This window comes from Tursiops truncatus, chromosome 2, assembly GCF_011762595.2.
Source record: "Tursiops truncatus isolate mTurTru1 chromosome 2, mTurTru1.mat.Y, whole genome shotgun sequence".
NCBI lineage: Eukaryota > Metazoa > Chordata > Mammalia > Artiodactyla > Delphinidae > Tursiops > Tursiops truncatus.
This window is the reverse complement of record NC_047035.1, coordinates 50086754-50099777: the sequence shown is the minus strand read 5'-3', so window position 1 is coordinate 50099777 and position 13024 is coordinate 50086754. Positions and strand designations below refer to the sequence as shown.

The 13024-nt window shown below is 43.1% G+C and overlaps 1 protein-coding gene and 1 non-coding gene across 3 annotated transcripts in view; both read right to left on the bottom strand.

Moving 5' to 3' along the window:
- CDKL1 (cyclin dependent kinase like 1) overlaps positions 1 to 13024 on the bottom strand; it is a 61730-nt gene that overhangs the window by 47244 nt on the left and 1462 nt on the right. The window lies entirely within an intron of this gene.
- Positions 8312 to 8384, bottom strand: TRNAG-UCC (transfer RNA glycine (anticodon UCC)). The gene has a single exon. It is a non-coding gene; the product is annotated as a tRNA-Gly (tRNA).

The following is a 13024-nucleotide window of genomic DNA, read 5'->3' as shown; positions in this document are numbered from 1 at the left end:
TACTGAGGCAGCGATCTGCACTGTCCTTTAAGGAAACCAGCTGTTACTCGGAGCGGGTAGAGATTGTCCCTACTGGAACTGATATAACTCTAGATATGGGTTTTGCCTCTTCCGCCAGCACCACAATCCGAGGGCTTTACTGGCATGGGAGTCCACACAACATCAGACCAGGGGCCCATTTTACAGCAAAGGAGGCATGACAGTTAGCACACGGCCATGGGATCCACTGGTTCTACTACCTACCTCATCATCTACAACCAGCCAGCCTAATGGAATGGTGGGATCTGTACCCCGGCCCTTCAAGGGTATATGCATTGAACCAGCAGCCACCACACGGTGCCGCATCTTCAGCGGCTGATTTGTTGGTTTGGGAACCAGGAGTGGAAGAACACTCTCGTTTGGTAAAGAAAAGCTGCCTTGATCCCACATTTTCTCCAAATGCCAAGAACCCCGTGGTAGACACCCTGGCTAATGGCTTAGTTTTGGGGATGGCTAGAAGAGGGGAGGAGTATCAAAAAACCTGGAGTTACAGGTGAAGAGGTGAAGTTAATTTATTTTAGGTCGGCAACAGAAAACATGGACAGAACAGAACGTGCCAGGCTGGTCCTCTGGCCAGAGACCTGGGCTGAGATGTCTTGTGGATTCCTCTCAAGACCCAGCCCAGGATGTGGATGTACACAGCGGAGGCTTAAACTGTTTTACTGACTAATAAAGTATATGAAAAGTACTAGGAAAGAAGCAATAGTACAAAGGAGATCAAAATGAGAATTAACAATGACACGGCCAAATATTCATGCAGCAACTTACTGATAGTTATAAAACAAATGATTAGATTGGTTTTTAGGGTTTTGGTTTGGTTGATAGTGTCAGTTGTTCAGAAACTCACCTTTCATTATTCTAACAAAAAGAGAAATGGAGTTCAAAGATTTTTCAACAGGGCAATTTTACACCAAAGCATTTTTACTACAGTGCTTTTTAAAGTTAATAAGTAACAAAGAAGATTAATAATTAGCAAGAAAATATGCCTGTTGAAAGCAAATTTATGGCCTAAAACATCAATCCTGCCAAACAAAAAGGTGAATTAAAACATTAAAAAAGTAAGAATGAAAGATACGAGCCTGGCCCATTAAAAAAAAATTTTATTGCATGTAAAAAGTACTACTTTCTAGTGTGGTTTGAATATTTGATAATAACTATATGTAACATAGTTGTCTACCTATAAATCATTTTTGCTGTAAGTGGCAAAGGGGTTCCCTGGTGGCACAGTGGTTGAGAGTCTGCCTGCCGATGCAGGGGACGCGGGTTCGTGCCCCGGTTCGGGAAGATCCCACATGCCGCGGAGCGGCTGGGCCCGTGAGCCATGGCCGCTGAGCCTGCGCGTCCAGAGCCTGTGCTCCGCAACGGGAGATGCCACAACAGTGAGAGGCCCGCGTACCGCAAAAAAAAAAATTAAGTGGCAAAGAAAGCAACAGAATATATTTCTTATCAATGTGCACTATAAAATCATTTATTCAGCCTCCTCCTGTTCTATGATATTTTATTTTCTAGAGTAAGGTGTGTGGCAGGATGTGTGTAAGGGCGTTTAGAGCACTGACAGATGATGGTATGCGCTTAATCTCCTTGCAAACTGGGTATTTTTAAAAAGGTAAAGGGCCAGCTTGTTGATTTCTGCTTCTTTTGTGCTTGAAGTATGAGCATGGCAGCTTTATTTCTTAGGCGTTCACTACACAGCAGGAACAATCTTTCTAGACAAACACACTCTGAGTTAAGTTAAAAAAATCCTCTAATAAACAAACAAAACAGTCTGTTGCTATTTGCAGTTAGTATGTTATCTTGTAAAAATAAAATCAAACAGGTCTCCACTTGTCAAACAAATAGGGAGAGAGGATGATAACGGGTTTTGTTTGGTTTCTATCATTGTGGGCAAGGGAATGCTTCCTTTGTCCTCCAATTGACAACCAGTTTCCATAAACTCCCAACACCTACATACATTAGCAATGAACCTGGAGGGGTCAGATCTGCCAGTCTCTAGGGAGAACATCTGCATACAATAAAAGCTGTATAATCGAAAGGTCCCACACTGAGCCTACAGGTCAAACATTGTCTGCTGATGTGTTTTGTTTGGGCTGAATGGTGTTAAAAATTTTTTTTTTAATTTCTTGTCAACATTTTAAAATCATGTTGCATTCTCACTAAAAGGAACCAGGGCTCCTTGGAGAAACGGCTGATTCTAGAGTTGGGGCAGGATGAGCCTGGAGCATTTCGTTGTGCCCCACAGTAAAGAAGTACACAAGGAATGATAGGCACCTGTCAGACCAAGGAGCTGGGTCCAAGGAGCCTCAAATGGACAAACGTGTGACAATTTGAGAATCAAAAAGAATGACAGTGATGATTTGTAACACGGTGAATTTTTTAAAAATCCATAATTCACAGTGACACTAAAATCTGTGTGTACTGGGGGCAAGGGCGTGGGTGAAAAAGCTCTTTTTACAGAAAAATTATAACTAATGAATGTAGAAAGAATTGTTGAAATCACCATTTTACAATAACTCTTAGTATAATTGATTCAGGCAAGGATCATTGGGCGACAGTTGTTGGGGAGCAAGGCAGTCACACTGTTTCAAAGTATCACCCCACAGATTGCTTATTAATTATAAAGGGGAAAATGTTTCTTTACAATTGTGGAATATGACAGACCCATCTTAACCAAGAGATTAAAACTGAGAGCACCAATTACAGGACAAAATGATATCATGTACTTCCCGAAGAGAACTAGTGTGATGGACACAGCCTCATCCATGTGTATCCTTGCTGAAAACATTTACCCTGTATCAAATCATGTGGAAACAGTGAGACTTATGTTGAGGCACATTCTGCAAAGCAGTTGACCTGGACTCTTCAAAAATGTCAATACCATGAAAGACGGAAAAAAGAATTTAAAAGTTAGAGAACTGTTGGACAGCCACATGTAAATCAATGAAGTTAGAACACACCCTCTCACCATACACAAAAATAAACTCAAAATGGTTTTAAAGGCTTAAACATAAGACATGAAATCATAAAACTCCTAGAAGAGAACATAGGCAAAACATTCTTTGACATAAATCGTACCAACATTTTCTTAGGTCAGTCTCCCAAGGCAATAGAAATAAAAATGAAAATAAACAAATGGGACCTAATCAAACTTATAAGCTTTTGCATAGCAAAGGAAACCATAAACAAAAAGAAAAGACAACTGACAGAATGGGAGAATGTTTGCAAACAATGTGACCGACAAGGGCTTATTTCCAAAATATATAAACAGCTCATACAACTCAACAACAAAAACACAAACAACCCAATTGAAAAACGGGCATAAGACCTAAACAGACATTTCTCCAAAGAAGACATACAAATGGCCAACAGGCACATGAAAAGATGCTCAACACCGCTAATTATTAGAGAAATGCAAATCAAAACTACAATGAGGTACCACTTCACACCAGTCAGAATGGCCATCATTAAAAAGTCTACAAATAAAATGCTGGAGAGGGTGTGGAGAAAAGGGAACCCTCTTACACTGTTGGTGGGATGTAAGCTGGTGCAGCCACTGTGGCAAACAGTATGGAGGTTCCTCAGAAAACTAAAAATAGAATTACCATATGATCCAGCAATCCCACTTCTGGGCATATACCCAGACAAAACTATAATTGAAAAAGATACATGGACCCCTATGTTCATAGCAGCACTATTCACAACAGCCAAGACATGGAAACAACCTAAATGTCCATCGACAGATGAATGGTCCTACTGTACAGCACAGAGAACTATATTCAGTACCCTATGATAAACCATAATGGAAAAGAATATTTTAATATTTAAGATTAATTTAATATTTAAGATAAAATATTAATATTAAATATTAATATTTTAATATTTAAGAATATTTTAAAAATGTATATATATGTATAACAGAATCACTTTGCTGTACAGAAATTAACACAACATTCTAAATCAACAGTACTTCAATTTAAAAAGAAGTTAGAATACTGTTTTAGATTGAAGAAGACGATAGAAACATGGCAATTAAATGCAATGTATGCTCACTGATTAGATCCTGGATTAAAATATACACATATACATATATACACACATATACATTATAATATATATAATAATAATATATTATTGAGACATTGGGACATTCTAGGAGATTCATGCTGCATACTTAGCAAAAAAGTGTGTGTGTGTGTGTGTGTCAGCCAAAAAAGTGTGTGTGTGTGTGTGTGTGTGTGTGTGTGACAGAGACAGAGATAGAAAAGAAATGAAGCAGAATTCTAACATCAGAATTAACTAGATTACTGAATCTAGTTAAAGATATGTAGGTATTCATTGTATTATTCTTTCCTCTTGTGTGCATATATATTGAATTTTTTTTCAAAACAAGAGTTATGGGGGAAAACCCAGGAGATTTTACACAAAATTTTGATCTCTGGCTTTAAAAAAAAGACTCTGAAAGTCTAGCCCCTTTGTAGCCTGTGAGCTGGGTGGGCAGTGGCCACCCACTTCCCACAAGACAGTCTCCAGTTTGCCCTAGTCTCCACTGCTCCATCTTGTCTTGCATTCAGCCCACTCCACTCATTTATGTTACCATTGTGATTCCCCACAGACTTTTGAGTTTGTAATCCCACATAAACCATAACAGAGAATGCTGCACATGGCTAAAACAAGTTACAGAAATATGTTACTAATCTATTATGTTTCAATAAGCCAATTAAGCAATACGAAGAAAAGGGACCTAGAAATGGCACAGCAAGATTAAATTGTTAAAGATGTCACAGGATTTCCCCTGGAGACGTCTACTGAGTTGGGAAATGCTATTCAACTAATACGGGGGAAATATTCCTTCAACTAATACTAGGGGAGACGAAGCCTCCAGAAATTATGAAAACTCTGCTTAGATTCTAATGCTAGGGAGCATTTACATGGTACTCTGCTAGCATTCCATGGAATGGGGCCTTGACACAAGAGCACGTGGTATTAAGCACTACATAAATGCTTTGAAAAACAGGGAACCTTGACAGTCCTGCTTCCCGCGGCACATTACCGTCACCAGGATGGTAATATGCCCAGCAGTGTTTCTGGTCTGATATTTTGAAACGGGGGAGACCACGTGAAGTGCTTCACCTCCACCTCCTCCCCTTGGAACCCCACCTGTCTGCCTTCCCACCTGTGCCTTTCTTTCTCCTTTCTCTACTGCTCCGCCTGTCTCCTCCTCTCTCCTCTCTCCTTTGCTACTGCTCTTTTGGACCCTCTACTTTCCTGCCCTGGCATCCTTAAGGCTGCTTGACTGCTGTTCGGTGTTTGTCCCCAAAGCACCCTGCTACCCTCAGCAACGTCAGCAAAGCAATGCCAAACAGAGACATAAATCATGGCAATAAGGTGGGCCAGGTTCCAGCGGGCACTGGAGCTTTTGCCCAAGGTCACACAACAGCTTTGAGCCGGATCAGAAACTGCAGTTCCTAACTGTGGCTCCTGTCCCCGAGCAGTCACACAGCCCACAGCCTCGCTGGAATTTTTTTTTGTTTTTTTTCTGTACGCAGGCCTCTCACTGTCGTGGCCTCTCCCGTTGCGGAGCACAGGCTCCGGACGCGCAGGCTCAGCGGCCATGGCTCACGGGCCCAGCCGCTCTGCGGCATGTGGGATCTTCCCAGACCGGGGCACGAACCCGTGTCCCCTGTATCGGCAGGCGGACTCTCAACCACTGCGCCACCAGGGAAGCCCTCGCTGGAAGTTACTGAAAGTGAGGAGACAGTAGGAAAACAGGGACTGCTCTGAACATTCAGCAGGTTACTACTATTCATGTTTAATTACAGTCAAATGAGAGCATGTTTCTGGCACACAGTACACACTCAACATTCTCATCCTCCCATACCCCATGGAACTTTTTTTTTCATATCTGTCACTCAAAAGAGTCTTTTTACACATTTTCCCTAATCATCTCTCAATGAAATTTTAATTCCAAAAATATACTGTATATATGTATATGTACTATATGTATATCTGTGCTTTATACAATAAAAATGTTAGGACCCAACTCCTAAGAACCAATTTTCATCTTCTTGGGGGTGACACTGCTCTCATGAAGAATGAATGAACTTTATTGTAATGTTTATAGTAAAGTTTTAAATGGACCTTTTCCCCCATGCTTATCTCCACCTTTGTTGGTAGCAAACCATAACCTTGTGCCTGCTAAAATAATCTATAGAGTTAAGGAATAAGAATTGGAAAAAACTGATATTCCAGTAAGAACCCCAGGCTTCCACAAAAGCCATGAGTCTCAGCACTAAGGCCCGCTGGAGGCAAGGGCGGGATAAGCCCTGAGGACCAGTCTCTGGGAGACTTAAGAAAGAGTACAGCGTTTGGTGTACCACGATGGTTCTGAGGTGTGGGAGCAGCAGGGCATGGACATGGGGACAGACAGAACTGTGTCGGTATCCAGGTCACTAACCAGGAGGCCATGACAAGTCATCGACCATCCTACATCCATTAGTAAAACGGGATAACAAGACACACCTCCTAAGGTTTGTAAGCGTAGTTAGTGCATCCTAGGTAACAATCCTTGGCGTTTCACCCAAGACCACTGAGTCACCAAATGGCAATATGATTCCGTCTCCTTGTTGTTGCTCTTGCTTTTCTCATCTTATGGAAGGAGGATAGTCAAACTTTGACTGATGTTGGTCTGATCTACTCTAAGGCCCCTGTACCGTCTGCCTCGCTGCCCAACATCTGCCCAGGGAACCTCATAGCTGCTGGCTGGAATTCTTTGATTCCTCTTCCAATAGTTCTACCATTTGCATCCCACAGAGAGAAGGTTCAGTAGCATAGAGGCTTGGGACCTTAGAAATACAATGATTCTGGGTTGGTTGGCTTGTGTTTGTTTTGAACCACACAGTTCTTTTCTTGCTGGACACACAGATATTCCCCAGGGGGCTGGGTTCAATTACAGCCACCTGCTTTATGCAGAAGCAGTACCCACTTCTCGCCACAGGCCTGTGATGCCAGACTTCTTGATTTAAGATGATTTCCTTTCAGGGACTGTCTCTCTCTCTCTCTCTCTCTCTCTCTCTCTCTGTAACCTGGCTTCTGTCATGACCATGGCTCCTCCTATCCAAAATATCTTTATATGCCTGGGACTTCCTTGGTGGTCCTGTGGTTAAGAGTCCATGCTCCCAATGCAGGGGGCCCAGGTTCCATCCCTGGTCCAGGAACTAAGATCCCACATACCGCAACTAAGCACGCGTGCCACAACTACTGAGCCCGCGCTCTAAAGCAGCGGTCCCCAACCTTTTCGGCACGAGGGACTGGTCTCGTGGAAGACAATTTTTCCACGAACCGGGAGTGGGGTGTGGGGTGTTTCTGGTGGTAATGCTGGCGATGGGGGAGCGCCAGATGAAGCTTTGCTTGCTCGCCCACTGCTCATCGCCTGCTGTGCGGCCCTGTTCCTAGGGGTTGGGGACCCCTGCTCCAGGGCCTGCACGCCACAACTAGAGAAGCCCAAGCGCCGCAACAAAGACCCAGTACAGCCAAAATTAATTAATTAATTAGGAAAATGTATCTTTATATGCTTGAACCCTAGTTATGGAAAAGGGTTGAACCCTCTCCTGAAGGGTTCATGGCTCACAACACAAATCAGATGTCGTACACCCCGCTAGAAGAAGTTCTAGGCCAATAGCTTTAAGACACCTGTGGGTCCTGTTACATAAAGACTAAGAAGAGTGTGTGGAGAGAACCTAGCAACATTCCAAATAAAGAAGAGGTGGCCTAATCTCCTAACTGGTCCGTGAACTGGTCTTTTAGTATGCTATAATAGTTATTTTGGGTCATGGTCTAGGTTGGTAACTCAAGGTCATGGCTCCAGGAATTCTCTCCCTCCATTAGCATACAAATATACATATTTCTCCATATTAAAAACAACTTCAAAAACTCTCTCTTGACACCACATCCTTTCAAGCACACACTGCCCCATTTCTTGGCTTCCTTTTATAATAAAATTCCTCAGAAGAGTTGCCTTTATCACTGTCTTCACTTTGCTCTTCTCATCCTCTCTTGAACCCTCTCTGATGAAGCTTTCATCCCTACCACTCTACCCAAATAGCTCTCATTAAGGTCTCAAATGACCCTCATATTTTCAAAGCCAATGGCTAATTCTAAGCCTGTACTAAAGGTGACCTTTGACACCATTGAGCAACCCCCTCATTCTCGAAACATTTTCTTCCCTCAGCTTTTTTTTTTTTTTTTTGGCCACACCACACGGCTCACGGGATCTTAGTTCCCAGACCAGGGATCGAACCTGGGCCCCCTGCAGTGGAAGTGCGGAGTCCTAACCACTGAACCATCAGGGAATTCCCTTCTCTCAGCTTTTAAGAACATTGCTCTTGGGATTTTCCTGCCTTGAAGATCACCCTTTCTTACCTCTTTTGCTGGTTCCTCAGCTTCCTGACCTCCAGATGTTGGAGCTCCAGGGCTCAATCTTTGGTACTTGTCTCTCCATTCCCCATGATGGTAACTCCAACCCGGACTTTTCCCTGAATGCCAGACTTGTGCATTTAATTGCCCACTTTACAGTGGGTTTACACCTCAAATATAACATATCCAAAACAGAACTGTTGACTTCCTTTCCCCCAGATTTGCACCTGGGTCTCCCTATCACAGTGAATGATCTCTTCATTCTTCCAGGTACTCAATTGAAGAACTTTGGAGTCATTCGTGATTCCTCATCCAACCATCGGATTCCTATGCGCTCTTCTCTCAGAATAAATCTTGAATTTGACCACCTCCACTGCTGCCCCTCTGACCCAAACCCCATCACCTCACACCTGGATCACATCAGCAGTCTTCTAAAAGAACTTCCTGCTCATGGAGCTGGAGTAACCAGCAGCTAGAGGAACGCTTCTAGGGTATAAGTCATGCCAGGGCACCCCTCTGCTCAAAACCCTCTGCTGGCTCCCATCTCATTCAAAGTAAAATCCACAGTCCCTACCATGGCCCACAGGGCCCTCACATCTAACCCCTTCATCTCTTTAACTTCATCTCCTATGGCTCTCTTTCTCACTTCCCCTGCTCCAGACACACTCATCTCTTTGCTCCTCCTAGAACACACTAGAACACACCTAGAACACCTCACTTGATCTTGCCTTGGGGCCTCTTACTCTTCCCCTTGCTTGGAATGCTTTAAAAATGGTTTAAATGGTTTAATGGTTTAAAAAACATACAAGCAATTCTCTGAGGACAGATACATGCCAAATTCTATTATAACTTAATAGACTTCCCTGGTGGCACAGTGGTTAAGAATCCACCTGTCAATGCAGGGGACACAGGTTCGATCCCCGGTCCAGGAAGATCCCACATGCCGCGGAGCAACTAAGCCCATGTGCCACAACTACTGAGTCCACGTGCCACAGCTACTGAAGCCCATGCACTCTAGGGCCTGCGTTCTGCAACTACGGAGCCCTCATGCTGCAACTACTGAAGTCTGCTTGCCTAGAACCCGCACTCTGCAACAAGAGAAGCCACCGCAATGAGAAGCCCGTGCACCATGACGAAGAGTAACCCCTGCTTGCTGTAACTAGAGAAAGTCCGTGTGCAGCAACGAAGACCCAACACAGCCAAAAAAAAAAAAAAAAAAAAAAAAAAATCCAAGGGACCATTCAGTTCTTTTGTGGTATTAGTATTTCGTTGTATCAGATAGATCCTATAAGTAGGACATCATCTGATCTGGGGAGTCTCTTTGTTTGCAGACATAGTACTAACTTTCATGAAATTTAGGCTGCGCAAAACAGCTGATGTCTTCACTTTCATCAATGGATAGTGAAATGAGAAAAATAAGGGCAATGATCCCTCTCTCTCTCTCTCTCTCACACACACACACACACACACACACACACACACACACCCCTACACTCATACACTCTCACACACCTGAGAAATGTATATATAGAGAGATGTTGTTTTAGTTGTCAACTACTCTCTCAGGAAGACTGCTTTTTTCCTAAAATTGGGTCTTTCCTAGTTTTTCTAAAATATTAAAACGTCCTTTCATTTATGAAGTGATGATGATAACCCAGCTTCTTAAAATGCCGACCAATCTAAACAAAAAAATTTTTTTTTGGAAATTTTACTGATCCATGAAATTCAAAAGTCTGCAAATGATAACTTTCTAATAAAAAATCTTGGCTGGCTTCCCTCTTTTCACGTGAAAGCCAGACTCCTCAGCCTGGCATTCAAAACCTTCTACATCTGGTCTTCATCTACCTTTCTTGCTTTCCTTATCATAATAAGAGCAGTCTGGGCCTCAGCCCTTGCTTGTTCTCACCTGCTAAGGTCACTGAGGTACCTTCAGCCTCAGTCTTCCTAGTTCTTGACCTTAGCAGGGGTCATTAACAGCCCCAGTTCTGTGAGGGGTATGCAAGGAAATTCCTAGGAACTCACACTCACTGAGCCCCTGAGCCCGTGAACCTGGGCCCATGGAACTGTGCTTGGTTCTGGTTTAGTATTCCCCTTCCATGGGCCCTAGAGCTCTGCCTTGAATGCAGCTCAGATGGGACCCTAAAACACTAGCTTAGACCTCAGCAGTTTCCTGTTCTCAGGGACAACAACATGTCCCCAAGGCAGGCTCCAAACCCCAAAGGCCACCTGGGACCAAGGTGAAGCTATGTGCTAATCATCACTTAACCCAGGGCCAGACCTGTTTTCCAAGAAATTCCTCACACCCCCTCCTAATGCACGCTGGCTTCCTTTCCTTCTCTTTTCTCTCAGGCCTATTAGCCCAGCAGCATCTTGGCTAAGACTTTGGGGTTATTACCTGTGTTCCTTCAATATACTGTTTTCCACTTATGCACCTCTTTTTTCCCTAGGAGAGACTGTCTGCCCTGAATGCCTTATCTCTTATTCCATGTCTCCCTAAACATTTCAAAGTCTAGTTCAAGCAAGCCTCCAAACACTTTATTTAGAGGGTTCATGACAGGCACGGGGAGACAAGGTGAATGACACAGGCCCTGCCCATTAGGAACCCAGTCTATTGGGTGTAAGAGCTGAGGGGAAATTCATCTTCCACCGGTTAAGCATCTGAAAGACAGGATGTACAAGTTCACATAAACATTGTTTTAGGTACAATGGAGCTCCATAAATATTTGCTGAATAAGTAAGTGGAGAAAGTATGACTTCATTTAACAAACCCTCAATTCATTTATCCAGCAAATATTTAAGCACCCATTATGTGTTAGGAATATCACAGAATTCTGAAAAGTTAGGGCTTGATGGGACAGGCTCTACTGATAATCTAGTCCTATCACCTGATACAGATCAGGGGCATCTCAGCTGTGCACTTGATTTTGGAGAATGGAGTGCTGTGTGCTCTGTACTCAGGCTCCTGTGCACTCAACTGTATCCTTCAGAGGACATCAATATTCAGTTACTCATGAGAACACATCTGACTTCCTAATTTATTGGCAACATCTACCCTTCCTAAGAGTTTATTTTGTTAACATCTTTTTTTCAATCCAACAATAACATTTATTGGTATTACGTGCCAAGTGGTTGATACAGAGATCTAGAGGCGAGGTCCCCATCCTGGGGGAACTGAAGTAATTCAGGGACTAAACTCGTAAACACCGTATTGCTAAAGAATAGCGAGAGGTTTCAGAGAGGCGCTCGCAGGTGACCTTCAGAATCAGAAAAAGAGTATCTCTCCACTAGAAACAGACTGGCTTTTCTTTGGAGTAAATGGGCCCTTTGAAATACAATTATCACCTTCTCCGCTAGGGAAAGCCTGAGAAAGTGAAAAACATCCATGGGCGCCAGAGAAACAGTGAGACCCTCTCTCTCCCTGTGTAGAGAGTGGGGAGGGCAGGGCAACCAGGCAGTGGGATGGGCAAACACTGCTTGTCTCGCGCTTTCCTAGGGGAGTACTTCACAGGGGCTTTGGAAGTGTCTTCTCAGAATTGACAACATCCAGTTGGTAAAGAATGTCCTAGACCCAAATAGAGAAAGTCTTCCCCACCCGTTTTAACTTATCCAAAGCCCTCCACTTCCCATTTGGGGTCCTTATCCAGAGATAACCCCACACACGCAATTCATGGGGAGAAGAAGACTTTTAGAGAGGTCTGGAGAAGCAAAGATGATAGAAAATCCCCTGGATGTTCCATTGAGCTCGCACGAGGTTGCTCTTTCCTTGTTGGATAGTTAGTTGTACTTGTCAGAACACAGAGGCCCTAACTGTTTAAAACCAACCCCTACAGAGAAAGTTAATCTGTTGAAAGTTAACCCACACTGCATTCATTACAGGACGCATTCTACGTAGGGTAGGATTTGGGTTTCATCTTCACAGAAATTCAGAAAAGAAGGAAAGATACTTTCCTTCTTCATTTACATTCCAGGAAAAAAATACTTTCAGCTTATAATAAACAACTCCCCTCCCCCCCCATGTCATGGTCTCCAAGAGTTAACTGATGAACATTTTTAAAGCAATCATTTCACTTTTTTGAGAAAAATCCTTCTTCTAGAGACAAGACGTTATAAAGGTCAGCCGTAGGTAGATGTGAGGCATAATGAAAACCTGTCAGCTTTCTAGCTGTTTGAAAACAGGTGAATGATTAATTCTCTTCATGGACTCAGAACATCAACAGAAGCTAGTCTAGAAGTTTAAAAATCATGGAAAGTTCCTGTACTATAAAAGTTGATGGCTTTTCATGAACCAGATCTACAGGTGACATGGGAAAGAAGCCACTGGGAAGAAAAATAAAATATTCCACAGCAAGTCTGAAAGTGAATACCATCGTTCCCTGCACTTAACGTCTCCACTTTATAATTCATTATATACTTGGTGACTCGCGCACAGATGTCCCATTTGTGTCACTGAGGACAGAAGTCCGTGAAGGAAGGAGATGTGGCCACATCTCAAGGCATTTATTTCACATAACACGACTCACTTTAATTTTGTTAGTCCCTGAAGCTTCACTTTAAAGAATCCATTACCAGGACTTCC